The following is a 21896-nucleotide window of genomic DNA, read 5'->3' on the forward strand; positions in this document are numbered from 1 at the left end:
TGTTGGAACCGACAACTCTACTCAAACGCCGGTGCTCTCCGTCGTTAAGTGAAAGCCGTCGGTCACTTCATTGTCCGTGGTGAGAGGTAATGTCTGAACTTTGGTATTCTAGGCACACTCTTGACACTGTGGATGGTTCAAATGGCTCTGAGCACTATGGGACTTAACATCTGTGGTCATCAGTCCCCTAGTACTTAGAACTACTTAAACCTAACTAACCTAAGGACATCACACACATACACTCCTGGAAATTGAAATAAGAACACCGTGAATTCATTGTCCCACGAAGGAGAAACTTTATTGACACATTCCTGGGGTCAGATACATCACATGATCACACTGACAGAACCACAGGCCATAGACACAGGCAACAGAGCATGCACAATGTCGGCACTAGTACAGTGTATATCCACCTTTCGCAGCAATGCAGGCTGCTATTCTCCCATGGAGACGATCGTAGAGATGCTGGATGTAGTCCTGTGGAACGGCTTGCCATGCCATTTCCACCTGGCGCCTCAGTTGGACCAGCGTTCGTGCTGGACGTGCAGACCGCGTGAGACGACGCTTCATCCAGTCCCAAACATGCTCAATGGGGGACAGATCCGGAGATCTTGCTGGCCAGGGTAGTTGACTTACACCTTCTAGAGCACGTTGGGTCGCACGGGATACATGCGGACGTGCATTGTCCTGTTGGAACAGCAAGTTCCCTTGCCGGTCTAGGAATGGTAGAACGATGGTTTCGATGGCGGTTTGGATGTACCGAGCACTATTCAGTGTCCCCTCGACGATCACCAGAGGTGTACGGCCAGTGTAGGAGATCGCTCCCCACACCATGATGCCGGGTGTTGGCCCTGTGTGCCTCGGTCGTATGCAGTCCTGATTGTGGCGCTCACCTGCACGGCGCCAAACACGCATACGACCATCATTCGCACCAAGGCAGAAGCGACCCTCATCGCTGAAGACGACACGTCTCCATTCGTCCCTCCATTCACGCCTGTCGCGACACCACTGGAGGCGGGCTGCACGATGTTGGGGCGTGAGCGGAAGACGGCCTAACGGTGTGCGGGACCGTAGCCCAGCTTCATTGAGAAGACGGTTGCGAATGGTCCTCGCCGATACTCCAGGAGCAACAGTGTCCCTAATTTGCTGGGAAGTGGCGGTGCGGTCCCCTACGGCACTGCGTAGGATCCTACGGTCTTGGCGTGCATCCGTGCGTCGCTGCGGCCCAGTCCCAGGTCGACGGGCACGTGCACCTTCCGCCGACCACTGGCGACAACATCGATGTACTGTGGAGACCTCACGCCCCACGTGTTGAGCAATTCGGCGGTACGTCCACCCGGCCTCCCGCATGCCCACTATACGCCCTCGCTCAAAGTCCGTCAACTGCACATACGGTTCACGTCCACGCTGTCGCGGCATGCTACCAGTGTTAAAGACTGCGATGGAGCTCCGTATGCCACGGCAAACTGGCTGACACTGACGGCGGCGGTGCACAAATGCTGCGCAGCTAGCGCCATTCGACGGCCAACACCGCGGTTCCTGGTGTGTCCGCTGTGCCGTGCGTGTGATCATTGCTTGTACAGTCCTCTCGCAGTGTCCGGAGCAAGTATGGTGGGACTGACACACTGGTGTCAATGTGTTCTTTTTTCCATTTCCAGGAGTGTACATGCCCGAGGCAGGATTCGAACCCGCGACCGTAGCAGTCATGCGGTTCCGGACTGAGCGCCTTAACCGCGGGACCATCGCGGCCGGCTGACACTGTGGATCTCAGAATATTAAACTCCCTAACGATTTCAGAAATGAAGCATCCCATGTATATTGGTTGGAATTCCGTATATAGCTGGGACCTCGCCGGGACACTTTGAGACGGGGGTGTTCAAAAAATGGTTCAAGTGGCTCTGAGCACTATGGGTCTTAATATCGTAGGTCATCAGTCCCCTAGAACTTAGAACTCCTTAAACCTAACTATCCTAAGGACATCACACACATCCATGCCCGGGGCAGGATTCAGACCTGCGACCGTAGCATTCGCGCGGTTCCAGACTGAAGCGCCTAGAACCACTCGGCCATAAAGGTCGGCAGATGGGGGTGTAGAAATGAAGTAAAAAATATATTCAACCTAATTACATTTTAATTAGAACAAAATTACATGGAACTTGCGGCAGAAGTAGCTGGTGCACCACATTTTTCAGAAGAGTTTACCTTTTTCAGCAAGTGTTTTTTCCGTTTTACGTACTAATGAAACTCCATGCAAGACAGCTTGTCGTTAAACTGGCGTTAATTGCAAAGTCCCTGGCAGCAGTTGATTTCCTTAATCGGTCCACTGGGCCGACATCAGCGAAAATACTCTTTCTACAGTGCCATTGTGCACAGGAATAGAAAAGAAATACTCGCATAATTTTCATAGTTGCCATTTCCGTTAAGGATTTTCGGTTTACTTAAGAAAGTAAGCTCGTAAAAGTATTTTACAGAATCGGGACAAAGTTCGATCTTTACGGGATGCCGGGACAAGAAGATCTATAATGGTGAGGTCTCGATATTTCTGGACGGATGGCATCCCTAGTCCACATCCAATTACCGTTCGATGTTCGAAGTCTGTTATTTCCGGTCGTGTGGCCGTAATAACGTCGGAAATTTTTCGCGTGGATCACCTGAGTACAAATGGCAGCTACCCCAGTGCACTGCCCTTTTATACCTTGTATACACGATACTACTGCCATTTGTACATGGGCATGTAATTATCCCTGACTTTCGTAACCTCAGTGTATGATTTGTGATATTGCACTCTCTTCATATGAATGAACGTATTTTTATTTTCTCAGATCACTGACGCATTCAGATTAAATGAACGTAACTGATAATTGTTTTTTTAACTGTTCGGCCTATTTCACATTTAAATGTGAGTCTTGCTATATGGGTGATGTCCAAAAACCATTATAAATTAAAAAATACACTCCTGGAAATTGAAATAAGAACACCGTGAATTCATTGTCCCAGGAAGGGGAAACTTTATTGACACATTCCTGGGGTCAGATACATCACATGATCACACTGACAGAACCACAGGCACATAGACACAGGCAACAGAGCATGCACAATGTCGGCACTAGTACAGTGTATATCCACCTTTCGCAGCAATGCAGGCTGCTATTCTCCCATGGAGACGATCGTAGAGATGCTGGATGTAGTCCTGTGGAACGGCTTGCCATGCCATTTCCACCTGGCGCCTCAGTTGGACCAGCGTTCGTGCTGGACGTGCAGACCGCGTGAGACGACGCTTCATCCAGTCCCAAACATGCTCAATGGGGGACAGATCCGGAGATCTTGCTGGCCAGGGTAGTTGACTTACACCTTCTAGAGCACGTTGGGTGGCACGGCATACATGCGGACGTGCATTGTCCTGTTGGAACAGCAAGTTCCCTTGCCGGTCTAGGAATGGTAGAACGATGGGTTCGATGACGGTTTGTATGTACCGTGCACTATTCAGTGTCCCCTCGACGATCACCAGAGGTGTACGGCCAGTGTAGGAGATCGCTCCCCACACCATGATGCCGGGTGTTGGCCCTGTGTGCCTCGGTCATATGCAGTCCTGATTGTTGCGCTCACCTGCACGGCGCCAAACACGCATACGACCATCATTCGCACCAAGGCAGAAGCGACTCTCATCGCTGAAGACGACACGTCTCCATTCGTCCCTCCATTCACGCCTGTCGCGACACCACTGGAGGCGGGCTGCACGATGTTGGGGCGTGAACGGAAGACGGCCTAACGGTGTGGGAGACCGTAGCCCAGCTTCATGGAGACGGTTGCGAATGGTCCTCGCCGATACCCCAGGAGCAACAGTGTCCCTAATTCGCTGGGAAGTGGCGGTGCGGTCCCCTACGGCACTGCGTAGGATCCTACGGTCTTGGCGTGCATCCGTGCGTCGCTGCGGTCCGGTCCCAGGTCGACGGGCACGTGCACCTTCCGCCGACCACTGGCGACAACATCGATGTACTGTGGAGACCTCACGCCCCACGTGTTGAGCAATTCGGCGGTACGTCCACCCGGCCTCCCGCATGCCCACAATACGCCCTTGCTCAAAGTCCGTCAACTGCACATACGGTTCACGTCCACGCTGTCGCGGCATGCTACCAGTGTTAAAGACTGCGATGGAGCTCCGTATGCCACGGCAAACTGGCTGACACTGACGGCGGCGGTGCACAAATGCTGCGCAGCTAGCGCCATTCGACGGCCAACACCGCGGTTCCTGGTGTGTCCGCTGTGCCGTGCGTGTATTCATTGCTTGTACAGCCCTCTCGTGTCCGGAGCAAGTATGGTGGGTCTGACACACCGATGTCAATGTGTTCTTTTTTCAATGTCCAGGAGTGTAATTATTTCAGAGATACAGATCTGTATGATAAGTAGGCAATTGGTTCTTCGGGAACGTGTAAAATTTAGAGCATTGATTCTGCGTAAGTTGTAGACAGTTAAAAGATGTCGTTATTGCTTCTGTTGAAACCGCTGTTGAAACTCTTGGGGGATACACATTGATGTCTGTCATAATATGGCATAACACAGTATCGAAACATTTTTTCTGACTCCTCTGAATTTTTAGATACAATTTTGTGCAAGATCCATAGCTGATAACGCTGCAGCAATGGTTCTTCCACAGCTACAGTCGTATTTCTTTGTTTCTCAATCACAAGTACCAAGGCCAGACCCTCAATATCAAGTGCTCATTCTCGTTGAAACCGGACTTAAATTACCATGTTATCTGAGTCTTATATTCGTCGTAGAATGAGCACTTGGTAAACAAGATTTGCCCTTGAAATTTATGTGACTCGTGGAAATAAACCACACCTGTCGAATAATTTCCTGAGTTCTAAATTTCCCAGAAAGAAGATATGCCAAGATCAATAATGAACTTTGGAAAAGAGTAATGTTGCTGCGCACGTCAATAATGATCGCTCAAGTAAGGAGAACAGATCTGATGTCAGTATTTTCTCACGCGTTTACCTGTTGCAATAACAAGTTTCCTGCGTCGGGCCACTGAATGGAATCGAGCTGTCTCCCTGGGGTACTGTCTGGCTGGCGGCGTGCCCAGTACATCCGTTGGTCGTGAAAACTGCCAGCTCGCCAGACAGGTCTGGGATTGAGGATGTAGGGTTACTGGTTAATAGTCCATTAGCTTTCTGCAGCCGTCAGCAGCAATGACATATGGAGTCGTATTGCACCAGCCTGCCACGCGGTACCTCGGGGACACATCCACCCTCGCTTTGATTTGGTGCCACAGCGTATAAGAACTACTGTCGCAGTTTAGCCATTTCAGAAACTGTGGAGGTGCATCTTATTGTGATTTTGGTTTTGTGCAATGTGTTGGACTGGGTGCTCTGCGTTTCCGCATTTTATTCTTCACTTCTTTAGAATTAGTTTTAGATGTACTGATATCATCGCGAAATTACCCACGCCTCATTACAGACGCTTTGTTTCTGACTTTATTACAACAATAATGCAAAACTATCTTTATTTAAGTATGGTTATTAACTCAATTAAGAAAATCATATTCAACTAGGGACGCACCCAGTTTCGCACGGGGGTGAAACTCACATAGAGACTTCTCGCGATAAGCCCTTGGTTCGCTGCCACGCTACTTGGAGCGCTGTAAATTGATCTGTCCATCATTTCCGTTTCTTATTGGCTGATTTTTAGTATTCCATGTTTGTTTTCGTTTCATAGTTAGTAGAAGTTTGTTTCATCACAGTGTGCTTCTGATTACGTCTTCTCGTGTGTACTGCACTCTTCGAAATGCATTGTAAATACGTTATTCATATTGTGATTGCGTTCTTCTCGCATCCGTAATATAGGGTGGCGTAAATAATTCCAAATTTGTTTTTGTTTCACGTAGAAGATGCTTTTTGAATTTATGTCTATCTGTTATTGCTTACGAATCTGCGTGCGAACCTCTCGATTTAAATTCATTGTAAGTATACGTTATTTTTGTTCGCATTCGTTTTCCATACTTTCTCACATTTAATGGCGAACTCTATGTTAGCATGTTTTGACAGTATTCAAATGGTTCAAATGGCTCTGAGCACGATGGGACTTAACATCTGAGGTCATCAGTCTCCTACAACTTAGAACTACTTAAACCTAACTGACCTAAGGACATCACACACATCCATGCCCCAGGCACCTTTCGAACCTCGACCGTAGCGGTCACGCGGTTCCAGACTGAAGCGCCTAGAACCGCACGGCCACACAGGCCGGCTTGGAAAATGCAGTCATTGTTAAAATTCTATACAGCAATGACCACACCTGTTATGAATTCTCTGAAAAAAATACAGAGGTGTATTGGAAAATTGCAGTACCTTCAAGGGACAGACCCCTGATTGGATATCTTGCAGAAATGCACTTCACACTGATCTCTGCAGATAATCATACAGACGCTTGTACTGTTTACGTGGCTGCGCTGTAGCATTTTCTAAACGTCCAGTCATCGGGTAGGAAATAGTGTTAACACAAGTGGTATTAATTTGGGTTATTTCTTAATAAACGTAGGTTAAATTCTAAGACAATAATATAAATGCAGTAAGTAAAACAATATAGCGCCAGTTCTTTTTTAGCGATACAAATGGTACTACTGTTACTAGTACGTGGTTCCGAAAACGCAGCAGTTACCTCGATAGGAACAAGCTTTCCGAAACTGAGGGGTAGCACATTCTTTCGCCGACACCTTCAGTTGGAATTCGGTAAGGAAGGACGAACATTCTATCTCGTGAACGTTATGGTTCGGAATGGGAATGCGTACTACGAAAGATGTTTCCGATAGCCAGTGGAAGCACAATGACAGATTGTAAAAAAAGGCGTTATAGAGGGTGCCACATTTCACTAGACTGCGTTTTATTTTCGGACCAAATTGCAGCAGCTGTTTGCCGACAGATTTGCCATCTGATTCAGCTGACAATCAAACGAATGTGGTAAGATTATTAAAATTTTGTGAACTGTCCGACATGTTCCATGAATGCAGTTTTTCATGTGTTCTCGTGTCTGGGTGAACCGTGCTTTTGGTAAGTGACAGCCGGCCGCCTCGTGTTGCTGTCAACTTCAGTTTTCCTCTAATCTTCGTGTTTTAAACGACAGTTTCCACACAACTCCGTATTTGCGGCGTTGTTTTCCGTGAGTGAGCTAGTGTGACTGAGCGGGTTAGCATGAGTGAGATTTCGAGAAAGTGGGTGCGATTTGATCTTCGTTTGCCTTTTAGTTCTTTTCTCGTATTTTCTACATTTTAACCACGTTCGTTGCAATTGATCTTCGTAAGGGCGCTGATGACCTCGATGTTGACCCCCAACGAACTCACACACCCCCAAAAACACACACACACACACGCCCATACGCATCCACACACACTCACTCACACACACACACACACACACACACACACACACACACACACACACACACACACACACACACACACACACACACACACACAGTACCTCTGAGGAGTCGATAGATAGGAGGGAGCGCAATCATGCAGCAGTGGGTCGGTTCACGTTCATTTGTCATAAAGGCATGTTACAAGTATGGTGAAAATTACCTGCTGCTCGAACGGAACAATGGCATTATTATAATTTAGGAGATAGTGGTTACGTTCCATCGCGCCACGCCCTCACGACATAGGTTGAGGAATTTCGAGGAGACGGATTCACCTCTAAAAAAGAATCCACCAGGAGTTCGAGGCAGTGAACTACAGAAAACACTGAAGTACTTCGCGCGATAGGTAGTGAGATAGGCCGCAGCGTTAAATCTAAGCCGAACAACTGTCCGTTGAAAAATCCACATTGATTTGAAGTTTCATGCTTCCAAAACTTACGTTTTACAGGAAATCAAACCGTCAGAATACATGCTGCGACAACTGTTCTCTAAAAAGTTATAGATAAGATTAATAAGGTCCTCAATTATGTTGACAGTCTTTTCATAGCGGACACGGTTCATTGCCATATCATCTAGTGTATAAATAAGTAGAATTTGAGATACTGGGAACCTGAGAAACTTCTTGATCTGCAGGAACGACCATGACACAGCGTAAAGGTTACAGTTTGGTGGGCCATATTAATGTCACGTGTGACGGGCGCTTACTTCTTTGAAGATGAACAAGAAATGTAGCTACGGTGACGTCTGAACGATATTTGGATACGCTCGAGACTTTTGTAACAGAACAACTTCAGAACTTTCCCGACTATAATAATCCTGGTCTATTCTGCCGGAGAGTCATAGCACGGTAAGCACGCAGTTCGACAATTTGTCGACATTAATTGGTCTCCTAGATCACTAGTTTTGTCGAAGGGTGATTTATTTCTCGTGGGGTCGCCTCAAAAACAATGTAGACATCACTCACTCACTAACAATCGCTGAGTTGAAAGCGGATTAGATAAGTCACTACAGTACACAGTATTTCAAAGTGCCTTCCAAAGTCTCATCATTCTCTTCCAGGAATACAAACGTTTCAATGGTCATCATGTTATGGATCTAATTTTTAGAATAATTTTCTTTTTTTAGCCGCGATACATAATGGCGTGTAATTTTCTGTTTAATTTCTTCATCTGTGTGGCCATAACCTCCGTAGTTGATTTATAATTCATGAGGGTACTTTTGAACTGTCGTTGCAACTACAAAAATGCGTGAATTTTTCACCAGATGCGTTTCGCTTTATTGAGGTAAAACATTATCAGTGATCTGTAATTAAGTTTACTTACGTTTTGATTTGCTTTTCAGATCGAAAAGGGCAACGGCCTTGCCTCAATGGATACACCGGTTCCCGTCAGATCACGGAAGTTAAGCGCTGTCGGGCGTGGCCGGCACTTGGATGGGTGACCATCCAAACCGCCATGCGCTGTTGCCATTTTTCGGGGCGCACTCAGCCTCGTGATGCCAATTGAGGAGCTACTCGATCGAATAGTAGCGGCTTCGGTCAAGCATACCATCTTACGGCCGGGAGAGCGGCGTGCTGACCCCACGCCCCTCCTATCCACATCCTCCATGAGGATGACACGGCGGTCGGATGGTCCTGGTAGGCCACTCGTGGCCTGACGACGGAGTGCTTTTTCTTTTGTTTAGATCGAAAAAACGGTTCATTAAAAATATGTTGGCTTTTACTTACGGTGATTTTTAGGCTGCTTTCTCGCTTACATTGGGAAATGCCGTCCGCTAGCACATCATTGTTTTTCTGTGGAAGACACTGATAATTTTTGTCTACTTTTTAGATGTTCTGCAGCACTATGCATTGCTCACAACACACTTTTATGCACATCACTGTATTCTGTTTGTTTTCAAGTATGTGTTAATGTTTGTGTTTTGTAGTGTTGCCAACATAACCTTTCCACTACTTTGTCATTGATTTACAAATATTCTTTTTTAAATTAGATTATCGTATGTGTGTAATTCTATTCCAGTATGTTTCTGTGTAATTATAAACTGTGTGAGAGTAGAGAAGGAATAGCGATGGAGATTTTTTTCTTGGGGGGGGGGGGGGGGGGAGAGAGAATAAACCATGATGAATGGACATAAGTATATAGCAGTGTGATGGAGTGTGGTTTAGAGGAGAAGGTGAGGAGCGAGAGATGAAATGAAACTGTAAGTGGAAGGGGGGGTGGAGGATTGTGGGAGGGGGTAAAGGATGGAAAAGGCTCTTTTCTTTTTCTTGTAATTTCATCAATTATTCTATATGGAGTATGGCTTCCAATATTTATCTGGCCATTGTGCAACTGTTTGTCTTGTGTTAATGTTTTTTGTGTGGAAATTTTGTTGGAAAGGAAGGAGGTGTCTGTCTTTATTGATGTTTACGATATTCATGTCGTTTTCAATATTGCTTGGTTTATGGTGTTCTTCTTTTAGATGATCCGCAAATGTTGAATGACTTGTACCGTATTTGAATGGTCTTATGTGTTCTTTATATCTCGTGACAAATGTCCGGCCAGTCATTCCAGTGTATATCTTCGCACAATCTCTGCAACTGAGCTTATAAATACAACACTGTTAGCATCTGTCAAGTTTTGATTTTAGTTTTGGGATGTGCTTTTGTAAGGAATTGTTTGTTTTGTGCGCAATGCATTGTTTTTTGAATATGTTTCCTATTTTGTGACTGAATTTGTTGTGGTAGGTCATTGCATGCCATTTTTTGCAAAAAATAAACTAATTTAAAAAAGAATATTTGTAGGTCAAAGGCAAAGTAATGGAAAGGTTATGATGACAACACTACAAAACACAAACATCAACAAACACATACTTGAAAACAAACAGAATACAGTGGTGTGCATAAAAGTGTTTTGTGAGCAATGCATAGTGCTGCAGAACATCTAAAAAGTAGACAAAAATTTTTGGCCCGCATCTCGTGGTCGTGCGGTAGCGTTCTCGCTTCCCACGCCCGGGTTCCCGGGTTCGATTCCCGGTGGGGTCAGGGATTTTCTCTGTCTCGTGATGGCTGGGTGTTGTGTGATGTCCTTAGGTTAGTTAGGTTTAAGTTGTTCTAAGTTCTAGGGGACTGATGACCATAGATGTTAAGTCCCATAGTGCTCAGAGCCATTTGAATCATTTGAACAAAAATTTTCAGTGTCTTACACATAAAAACAGCGATGTGCTAGCAGACGGCATTTCCCAATGCAAGCGAGAAAGCAGCCGAAAAATCATCGTAAGAAAAAGCCAACCTATTCTTAACGAACTGTATTTCGATCTGAAAAGCAAATAATAATGTAAATAAACTTAATTACAGACCACTGACGATGCTTTACCTCAATAAAGCAAAACGCGTCTGGTGAAAAACTCACGCATTTTTGTAGTTACAACGACGGACCAAAAGTACCCTCATGAATTTGCTGTTTGCTTTCAACAGTAATGAAATGGTGCGGTAGGCACGTGCTAGGTTGTGAAGTGGTGAGGGGTTGGAGTAGCTAATAAATGCATAATCCTTTAAAACACACTTATTACAGATAAAATTTGCCAGGATGTAAACCATCTTTACACCTTCATTTGATCACGTCGACAATCGACTTACACAAGCAAGCGCTACAGAAGAAAACTAACGCAACTTCTCAATTAATCTTGATACGCTCAATTAGTTTTAAACTACACAAAATTACTGTGGCTATAAGCTAAAGAGTTCTTACAGTGACAAAATTCACTAGTGACCTAAGCAAAATTGCAAGACACTAAAAAAGTAAAAGCCAGTTAAAAGCTTACACAGCATTCCATTAAATGGCTTACCTTGTGAGCCGCTTGAGGAATTGAATTTAGTACACAAGTAAGGCTACACGTTGTCTCAAGAATTACAGCAATAACAGACTCAGGCATGACGCCCAGAACCAGCGGGCGTCGCTACTGGCTTCAGGTGACGGAATAATAACACGTAGCAGTAACAAGAGACCGGCGAGCGATGACATACACAACGCTCGACAGGCATCAGTACTAGCTTCAGGATTTACAAGCACAATTATCAAATTGCAACATAAGAAACAAACACAAGCACAGGCTCAGAACAAATAATTACATAGTTTAAAACGAACCCGTCCAAATATGCAAAAATAAATTTATCAACGGCTCCGACCAGTATTTTACACAAGTAGGTAATAACTTAACTACTAATCCCCCCTGCGGATTAGTGTCGAGGTCCGGTGTGGCGGCCAATCTGTGGATGGTTTTTAAGGCGGTTTTCCATCTGCCTCGGCGAAGACGGGCTGGTTACCCTTATTGCGTCTCAGTTACACTATGTCGGCCATTGCTGCGCAATCACTGTCTCACGTACGCGTACACCATCATTACTCTACAACTCAAACATTGGGGTTACACTTGTCTGATGTGAGACGTTCCCGGGGCGTCCACTGGAGGTCGAAGCACACAATAGCCCTGAGTTCGGTGTGGGGCGGCGGTGGGGTGAGTGGACTGCTGTAGCCTGTTTTGGGGTAGTGTACCACTGACGCTAGGCTGGGGACGAAACCTCTCCGTCGTTTCTAGGTCCCCAGTTCAAGACAATACAGCCACACTCAACTGTTTCCCGGATTTCCTACTTTTTCCTCACAGTAGCAGTGAACGAGAGTGCGTAAGGCTGGTAGGTTTCCCCGTAAGAATAACAATTTCGCAAGAAAATCTGTCAGAGGTCAGCATCAAACGAAGGAAGTCGCTGCAACAAGCCGACAAGTCAAGCCGGATCTAAAGAATGTTCACGATCCAGCATTGCTGTATCACAATGATCTTGGCTCCTCCCAAGGTGTGCAGCAGAACTTCCCGTCCCATATGCCCTAGGCCAGTTAACCCTCTGGCCGCTACGCGTTTCAAAACACCACATTACAGGCGTACTCCATCCGTTTGCCACGCAAGTCCGTAGCTAGTGCACAACTACTACGAAGGTTAGTCAAATGAAAACCTTAAATCTGTAATAACAAATCGAAATTTCGGTTCGTTGGTAAGCGTGCCACAGTGTGCAGAATGGCCTGTATGTGGCAGCATAGTGGAGATGCACACATACCGTCGCAGTATCAGTATAAAGATGACCGCCCCATTTGCGACTTGCACCAGGGAAGAACAGCGTTCTGTTATTCGGTTTCTGCGTAGCGAAGGTGTGAAACCTATTGAAATTCATCGACGAATGAAGGTTCAGTACGGTGATGCATGTTTGTCACAGCAGAAAGTCTACGAATGGAGTAGGAAGTTGGCAAATGATTCAAATGGCTCTGAGCACTATGGGACTTCACATCTATGGTCATCAGTCCCCTAGAACTTAGGACTACTTAAACCTAACTAACCTAAGGACAGCACACAACACCGAGTCATCACGAGGCAGAGAAAATCCCTGACCCCGTCTGTAATCGAACCCGGGAAAATGGTGTTGCCAAATGGTGTGACTTCAGTGGAAGGTGTTCCTTGTATAGGTCAGGCACAACGAGTTGTGACTACACAGAACATTGCAGCAGTTGAAGTCACAGTGAAGGAAAACGGACGAGTGCCACTGAATAACATTGCACTATGTTTGCAGATTAGTCATGGGTCAGCACGCCACATTGTGCATGATGTGCTCCAGTTTCACAAAGTGTCTGCAAGATGGGTGCCACGGCAGCTGACTCCTGAAATGAGAGATGCTTGTGAAGAACTTCTTCGGCGCTTTGAACGAGAAGGTGATGGCTTCTTTGCAAGAATCGTTACTGGGGACGAAACCTGGTTTCACTTCCCACCGGCCGGAAAAGAAGAGAGCGAGCAAGGAATGGCGCCATTCGTCATCACCAAAACCAAAGAAGTTTCAAACAGAACGATCAGCAGGGAAGGTTATGCTGACTCTCTTTTGGGACGAAAAAGGCGTCATTTTGGAGCATTACATGCCTAGAGGGACCACTGTCACAAGTGTATCATACACAGATCTCCAAAAAAAATCCTTTGTGGCCTACAATCAAATCAAAGCGACGTGGATTGCTGTCAGCATGTGTTCTTTTGCAACATGACAATGCAAGATCCCACACTGCCCGTACAACAGTTGCAACAATCACCTGCATTTTGAGTGTCTTCCTCATCCACCATACTCACCAGACATTGCCCCAAGTGATTTCAATATGTTTGGACCACTCAAACACGCAATGGGAGGAAAGAAGTTCCGTTCAGATGAAGAGGTACAGCACACGTTGCTTGAGTGGTTGCGCGGACTACCAAAAGAATTTTTTTTCTAAAGGAATTTATGCACTTTGTAAGCGCTGGAGGACTTGCATTGAGCGTGGGGGGAGATTATGTTGAAAAGTGATAAGCTTTGTACCACTTCTGCACAATAAATAATATTTAAAAAAATATTAAAGGTTTTCATTTGACTCTCCCTCATTCTAGGAGGGCACGAGAGCTCACGCCGTCCCAACAAACACACATCCAACCTTGTTTTCCTCTCGCTGTCGCTTAAGCGAGCATTAATCAGCATCCACTCCCCTCCATCCCACCCTCTGGTGGCAACCAAAGAGATGATCACTATCGATATATGGGGCGAACAGGATATTCGACCAAATGTAAATCTAACTGCTGCACCACGGCTGAAGTAAAAACATTCATTTTCTTTATTTTTTGCGAGAGTTGCTTCAAACGTCCCCATTCACTGTGCGACTTAGCTGAGTGCGAGAGTTTCTTACAATGCTGTCTTGGTGCTAAATTTCAATAATTTAAAGCCATAAGTTAAGTAATTTAGAATCTCCAACCTATCTTACGTGAATTAATTCTATGCTCTGAGTGTTCGAAAAATATGTGTCTAGTTAAACATTTGCTTATAGACTAGCGTACCAGGACATACTGACCCGCATACCTTACAGAAATGACAGTATCTCGAAAGAAAAGCTGAACCGACAAATTCGTGTCCAGTCTACGTCTCGCTACGCAAACGTCCTTGTCAGTAAGAGAGACAGGAGCAGGTTGTCACAATTTATGATTTTTAATGTGTGAAGATGCAGTGTTGGCGGTTTTCCTTTCTCTCGTTAGTGTATATCGTAATAGATATGGTTGCCTATATTTCCTCATAACTTTGAGGCCATAGTCTAGATCGTGAGGGTTTGCTAAGTCTGTAGATGTTTGGCGGAATGTAAGTAAGATGAAGGTGGGAGAGGTAAAATACAGGGAGCGAAAGGCTATTTATAATTTGTACAGAAACCAGACGGTAGTTATAACAGTCGAAGGGCATGAAAGGGAAGCAGTGGTTGGGAATGGAGTGAGGCAAGGTTGTAGCCTATCCCCGACGTTATTCAATCTTTATATTGAGCAAGCTGTAAAGGAAACAAAATAAAAATTCGAAGTAGGAATTAAAATCCACGAAAAAGAAATAAAAACTTCGAAGTGATGACATAGTAATTCTATCAGAGACAGCAAAGGACATGAAAGAGCAGTTGAACGGAATGGACAGTGTCTTGAAAGAAGGATATAAGATTAACATCAGCAAAAGCAAAACCAGGATAATGGAGTTTTGCTATTTGGGGAGCAAAATAACTGATGATGGTCGAAGTACAGAGGATATAAAATGTAGACTGGCAATGGCAAGGAAAGCGTTTCTGGAGAAGATAAATTTGTTAACACCGAGTATAGATTTGAGCGTCAGGAAGTCGTTTCTGAAAGTATTTCTATGGAGTGTAGCCATGTATTGAAGTAAAAAATGGACGATAAATAGTTTGGACAAGAAGAGAATAGAAGCTTTCGAAATGTGGTGCTACAGAAGAATTCTGAAGATTAGATGGGTAGATCACATAACTAATGAGGAGGTATTGAACAGAATTGGGGAGAAGAGAAATTTGTGGCACAATTTGACTAGAAGAAGAGATCTGTTGGTATGACATGTTCTGAGGCATCAAGGGATCACCAATTTAGTATTCGAGGGCAGCGTGGAGGGTAAAAATCGTAGAGGGAGACCAAGAGATGCAGATTCAGAAGGATATAGGTTGCAGTAGGTACTGGGAGATGAAGAAGCTTGCACAGGATAGAGTGGCATGGAGAGCTGTATCAAACCAGTCTCTGGACTAAAGACCACAACAGCAACAAGAAGTGAGATGAGCTGCCTGTCACTGGTCAGCAGGTAAGACATTCTCACTTGATAATCTTATGGAGACATCAAACTTCATCACCTATTGCAGGGAATTCTTTTGCCTAGACAATGACTTAAACAAGCAAGGGAACAGAGGAAAACTGAAGACTAGTAACAAGCAGTAAATTGAAATTAAAGCAAATGTATTCTTGACAAAAATACATAAATGGGAAACAGTTTTGTCCCAAAGATTGGGATACACCCAATCTAAAATTCTGGGCTGTGCGGCGAGCCACCGTCTTGCTATACAGCGAGCTAACTGTACATGATAGATGTAAGGAATCACTCAAGAAATAAGGATTACTCGCCCAGTCTGTAGGGGGAGTGATATTGGGAGAAACGAGAGTCATCTTAGAAATTGATAATCACGAACGAAAATAGTTAGTCGTGAGAGTCAAGTCACACTAGCGCACAGACAGGAGCAGTGAGACAAAGCTTATCGCTCTAACATCGGTGAAACCGTATTGCCGGATGCAGGCGGTGCAAATCGCGATTTGCTTCTTAATCGTGTACAAAGGTACCACGTGTATTCTACCGAGAAAATTCTGACTAAGTTGACTCATTTTACACATGGTTGCTCAAAGACCGTGGAAGCCAACACATGTGTATCGTGATAGACGGCAAGTAGTGCACCAGTGCTATTTACGGCTTCTTTAGCCAACTAAGAACTGCAATAAAATGAGGCTGTGGGAGCCTCTCAGTAATTTTTTTAACCTCGGACTGAACACAACAGTGTGCCTGCTATGACACAAAAAGATCCCTGTAGCCAACTTGGCTGGAGGTGGCAATGGAAACAGTTCCTACTGCCTTCGGGCGAGAGGGGATCTCGGCTTACCGGCGCTCCGGTTGGTGTCCCCTGTACTGGCGCCAGTTCTCTCGATGCAGTGCTGACATTGCTCTGACATTGAAATTAATGGCCTACCACCGATTTTCGACATTTTGAGTATATTGTGAATTAAATGGCTGGTGATAGGGTAGATTTTACAGCCTCCGCCATTTGATAGTCCTCTACTTACGCCAGCTGTCGGTGGTTTCATCTGGCCAGGAAAAATTTATTTTAACGCAAAAAATAATCAAATTATTACATCGACTTGTTAATTAATTGATTTATAGGCACATCCCTACTAGCACTGAACTGATTTCTTAAGCAGTATGAACCTGTAGTTGTACCGGATGGCTCGTGAGACTTCTCTATCTGCTCTACACTTCTCAGAAAAGTCTCTGGGTTTGACTTTTCAGAAAAAATTCTCTCAGAGTGGAGAGTACAGAGAGTTCCCATCTGAACGTCACTGAAAGAAGGACACTCAAGAAATGTAGGGACGGGGCACACTGTAACCCAAAAACTTCTTCATAGTGACGTGTGTTTCTTCAAGTGGATACTTAGCACTAGCTGTTACTGCGTGTTAGTCATACACATATAGAGGGCCGGTGCGACTTGATACACATTGCAGGACTACACGGCTTCAGAATATCTAAATTCTGCTGATGGTTATCCCGAGTCATCAGCCTCCTAACTGGTGTGATGCTGTCCCCCCACAAACTCCCTTCCTGTCCCAGCGTCTTCATCTCAGAGTAACACTGGCAACCAACGTCTTCAATTGTTTGTTGGATGTGTTTCAATCTCTGTCATCCCCTATAACTTTTACCCTTTACAGCTGCTTCTAGTACAATGAAAGTTATTCTCTGATGTCTCAACACATGACCTATTACCTGGTCCCATCTTTTCGTCAGTGTTTCCCAGATATTCGTTTCCTCGCCGATTCTGATAAAAGCCACTTTATTCCTAATCTTATCTGTTCACCTAATTTTCAACATTCTTCTGTGGCACCACATCTCAAATGTATCGATCCTCTTCTGTTCGCGTTTTACCACAGTCCATTGTTCACTATCGTACTATGCTTTGCTCCAAACGTACACTGAAGAGCCAAAGGAACTGGTACTCCTGTCTAACAACGTGTAGGGCCCCAGCGAGCACGCAAAAGCGCCGCAACACGACATGGCGTGGAATTGACTAATGTTTGAAGTGGACCTGGAAGGAATTGGCAAAATGAATCATTCAGGGCTGCCCATAAATCCTAAGAGTACGAGGGTTTGGAGATCTCTTTTGGACAGCACGTTGCAAGGCATCCCAGATATGCTAAATGATGTTCATGTCTGGGGAGTTTGGTGGCCAACCATTCAGAAGAGTTTTCCTGGAGCCACTGTGTAGAAATTCTGGACGTGTGGGGTGTCGCATCGTCCTGCTGGAATAGCCCAAGTCCGTCGGAATGCGCTCTGGACATGAACGGACGCAGGTGATCAGACGGGATGATTACGTATGTGTCACCTGTCAGAGTCGTATCTAGTTGTATCGGTGGTCCCATATCACTCCAACTGCACATGCCCCATACCATTACAGAGCCTCCACTAGCTTGAACGACCCCCTGCTCACACTCAGGGTCCAAGGATTCATAAGGTTGTCTCCATACCCATACACGTCCATCCCCTCGATACAATTTGAAACGAGAATCGTCCGGCCAGGCAACATGTTTCCAGTCTTCAACAGTCCAATGTCGGTGTCGACGGGCCCAGGCGAGGCGTAAAGTTTTGTGTCGCGCAGTCATCAAGGGAACAACACCGAGTGGGCCTTAGACTCCGAAAGCCCATATCGATGATGTTTCGTGAATGGTTCGCACACTGACACTTGTTGATGGCCCAGCATTGAAACCTGTAGCAATTTGCAGAAGAGTTGCACTTCTGTCACACTGAACGATTCTCTTCAGTCATCGTTGGTCCCGTTCCTGAAGAATTTTTTTCTGGCCGTAGCGATGTCGGAGGTTTGTTGTTTTACCGGATTCCTGATACTCACGGATCACTAGTGAAATGGTCATACGGGAAAATTACCACTTCATCGCTATCTCGGAAATGCTGTGTCCTATCGCTCGTACGCTGACAATAGCACCACGTTTAAACTCACTTAAATGTTTATAACCTGCGATTGTAGCAGCAGTAACCGATGCATCAACTGTCAAGACACTTGTTGCCTTATGTTGCCGACCGCAGCGCCGTATTCTGCCTGTTTGCACATCTCTGTATTTGAATACGGATGCCTATACCAGTTTCTTTGGCGCTTCATAGTAACTCGTTTTGTACTTAAAATTGTGAGTGCACAAATGCTTCTTAGTTCGTGTAATAAGCAAAGCCGACAACTGAATTAGTCAACCCGAGAAGACATCACACGATACCGTGTGGTAGCGCCTCTAACGCTGATAATGGTCAAAGTTCTCCGAGGAGGAGTGTCCAAAAGTTTCTTCAAGCGTCTCGTATAGAGACGTGAAAACCCGACCAGTTAATACCGATATCGGAGCTTTAAATCTAAATAACCGTTATTTTTTGGTATTTGTTTGGTCTCGGTTCTAACAGGCTTTTTTTCATGTTTTAGTAATAACTGGGGCAGAAACCGACATATCAAGTTGCCATAGGAATGGTACATTCTTTTTTAAATTTTTAAATAAATTTGTTTATTCGTAAAATTTCCATTGCTTTTAGATACTGGTTTATTATCGAAATTGGGAAAAGCGATGAGCAGTATTTTAATAACAACGTACTGTTACATATTATCAACAAACACGTGATATAAGAATCGGTACATTATTGCAGAGACAATGACGTAACTGTTGCCGTGTGACATGGTGTGGCATGGCTTATTAGATGGTACGCGTGTACGTGCAGCGTGCAAGGCTTGCCCCTGCCTGGGCTATAGCGTAGTTTCTCACTATCATGGCTGGATTCAAATGGTTCAAATGGCTCTAAGCACTATGGGACTTAACATCTGAGGTCATCAGACCCCTAAAACTTAGAACTACTTAAACCTAAAAAACCTAAGGACATCACACACATCTATGCCCGAGGCAGGATTCGAACCAGCGACCGAGGCAGCAGCGCGGTTCCGGACTGAAGCGCCTAGAACCGTTCGGCCACAATGGTCGGCTATCATTACTGGTCTTTTCTTGTATTACGGAATGGTACTGTCTCTAGTTTGGAAGTATTTTACGAACTGTGAGGGCAATAAAGTACAACACTGCAGTTGCTTTAAAAGGTTAAAAACGGGCACAACAAATTTGCCACGTCATATAAGCAGAAAACATCGACAATGTTCCTTGGACGAGAATGTAAATGTGATTGCTGTACCTATAATTTTATTGACGTGCTGTAAACGTGGAATAATAACTGAAACGATAATTTTGTGATTGCTTCAGGGTGAAAAATTGATTTCATTCAAAAGTGACGATGCAGGGAAGTCAGCAACCTGTGGTCTTTGCTCTCTCTGTCGCCAATGACAATGAGACCAATTTCTGCCGCAGCCTCAAATACACATGATCGGGTTATCCTACTCCTTCACCTTCATTGTTGTTGCTGTGGTCTTCAGTCCAGAGACTGGTTTGATGCAGCTCTCCGTGCTACTCTGCCCTGTGCAAGCTTCTTCATCTCCCAGTACCTACTGCAACCTACATCCTTCTGAATCTGCTTAGTGTATTCACCTCTTGGTCTCCATCTACGATTTTTACCCTCCACGCTGCCCTCCAGTACCAAATTGGGCATCCCTTGATATCTCAGAAAATATCCTGCTAACCGATCCCTTCTTCTAGTCAAGCTGTGCCACAAATTTCTCTTCTCTCCAATTCTATTCAATACCTCCTCATTAGTTAGGTGAACTACTCATCTAATCTTCAGAATTCTTCTGTAGCACCACATTTCGAAATCTTCTATTCTCTTCATGTGTAAACTATGTATCGTCCATGTTTCACTTCCATACATGGCTACACTCCATACAAATACTTTCAGAAACGACTTCCTGACACTTAAATCTATACTCGATGTTAACAAATTCCTCTTCTTCAGAAACGCTTTCCTTGCCGTTGCCAGTCTACATTTTATGTCCTCCCCACTTCGACCATCATCAGTTATTTTGCTCCCCAAATTCTAAAACTCCTTTACTACATTAAGCGTCTTATTTCCTAATCTAATACCCTCAGCATCACCCGACTTCTTTCGACTACATTCCATTATTCTCGTTTTGCTTTTGTTGATGTTCATCTTATATCCTCCTTTCAAGACACTATCCATTCCTTTCAACTAGTCTTCCAGGTTCTTTGCCGTCTCTGACAGAATTGCAAAGCCGTCGGCAAACCTCAAAGTTTTTAGTTTTTCTCCATGGATTTTAATTCCTACCGCGAATTTTTCTTTTGTTTTCTTTACTGCTTGCTCAGTATACAGATTGAATAACATCAGGGATAGGCTACAACCGTGTCTCACTCCTTTCCCGACCACTGCTTCCCTTTCATACCCCACGACTCTTATAACTGCCATCTGGTTTCTGTACAAATTGTAAATAGCCTTTCGTCCCTGTATTTTACCCCTGCCATCTTCAGAATTTGAAAGAGAGTATTCCAGTCAACATTGTCAAAAGCTTCTCTAAGTCTACAAATGCTAGTGGCTATGCCTTTCCTTAATCTATCTTCTAAGTCGTAGGTCCAGTATTGTTTCACGTGTTCCAATATTTCTACGGAATCCACACTGATCTTCCCGAGGTCGGCTTCTACCTGCTTTTCCATTCCTCTGTAAAGAATCTTTCGCACACATTGGTATTGACGATAATCTCTGAATAATACATTTTGACTAGGACTGACGGGCATACCTACGGTATTTTAACGTTACAAGTATATTTTAGACTTTCCTTTATTAATTTTAATATCCACAAAATGTGGTGTAACTACTTTGCTTTTTACCGTGTAGGTTCACCTGATGCTACTTTAAACCGAGAAACCAGTTGTGTTTCAATAAACAATTATTTTACGTGTTCTTCCTAACATCAATACTGAACCTGTAAGGGTGACTTTCGCCTTTGATTCATGGAAACGATGGGACATCAATGTAGTCACAACGAGTTTGAGTTTTATAGCTGCAGAGGTGAGCCATGCTCTTAAGGTTGTCTTAATGCCTCGGTGGTACTTTATTATCGAGAATGTCTTTCTCTTATTTAAGCACGAAGTAATGGCCGCTATCGACAGGGGATCTCAAGTTGATTCCATATTTCTAGATTTCCGGAAACCTTTTGACACCGTTCCTCACAAGCGACTTCTAATCAAGCTGCGGAGCTATGGGGTATCGTCTCAGTTGTGCGACTGGATTCGTGATTTTCTGTCAGGAAGGTCGCAGTTCGTAGTAATAGACGGCAAATCATCGAGTAAAACTGAAGTGATATCAGGTGTTCCCCAGGGAAGCGTCCTGGGACCTCTACTGTTCCTGATCTATATAAATGACCTGGGTGACAATCTGAGCAGTTCTCTTA

At 44.6% G+C, this 21896-nt stretch overlaps 1 protein-coding gene across 7 annotated transcripts in view; it reads left to right on the forward strand.

Moving 5' to 3' along the window:
- The window catches only part of LOC126282049 (glycine receptor subunit alpha-3), a 692635-nt gene that overhangs the window by 379475 nt on the left and 291264 nt on the right, over window positions 1-21896 (forward strand). The window lies entirely within an intron of this gene.

This window comes from Schistocerca gregaria, chromosome 7 (genome assembly GCF_023897955.1).
Source record: "Schistocerca gregaria isolate iqSchGreg1 chromosome 7, iqSchGreg1.2, whole genome shotgun sequence".
Lineage (NCBI taxonomy): Eukaryota > Metazoa > Arthropoda > Insecta > Orthoptera > Acrididae > Schistocerca > Schistocerca gregaria.